Below are 682 nucleotides of genomic sequence, written 5' to 3'. Positions count from 1 at the left end.
GGTGGGCAGTCCTCAGGAAGCCGGCACAGAATTTTCACGTCACTACCTGCCTTGGGAAGAGATGACTGGTCATGGAATGGTAATTTCCTCCACAAAAGGAAGCCAATAGCTTTGTTAGAGTAATAGCTTTGTTTCAGCTCACCAGAATTTGAAAGGCACAAGGCCCATCCACATCTCTACCCCCTCTCTTGTTAATATCCTGTCCTGGGTTCCGTGAGCTAACAATCTTTCCCGCCTGAAACTGGGTTTCTGTCACTTGAGACTATCAGGATACTGACAAATATACATCACCATACTCAGGACAGACCAGACTAATATCACAACACGTTCCCTAGAGGGTCCTTCCCAGGACAACATTCCAGGCAGCTATTTCCAACCCATCATAGCTGACCCATGAAATGAAGCTTGTTTGCCACTCCAGATCCCAACAAAGACCCCTTTTACATGGGAGAAGAAACTTCATTTATTATTATTGAAGTCTGATTGTGAAAATTGGCTTAAGCTAGAACGATCTTTCCATGAGAATGTTGACTGAAGAAAACCACTCCACAAACGGCTTTGAGATCCAATCACTTTACCACCAAAACCAATAAAGCCTCCTCCCCCCTGGTTTCAGCAATCACATAATACTGTTTGACAACAGACCACAGAATAGATCAATAAAACCTGACTCAGTTTATTT

This window comes from Phoca vitulina, unplaced genomic scaffold (assembly GCF_004348235.1).
Source record: "Phoca vitulina isolate PV1807 unplaced genomic scaffold, GSC_HSeal_1.0 scaffold110, whole genome shotgun sequence".
In the NCBI taxonomy this organism is placed as follows: domain Eukaryota; kingdom Metazoa; phylum Chordata; class Mammalia; order Carnivora; family Phocidae; genus Phoca; species Phoca vitulina.
Note: the sequence above shows the minus strand (reverse complement) of the source record.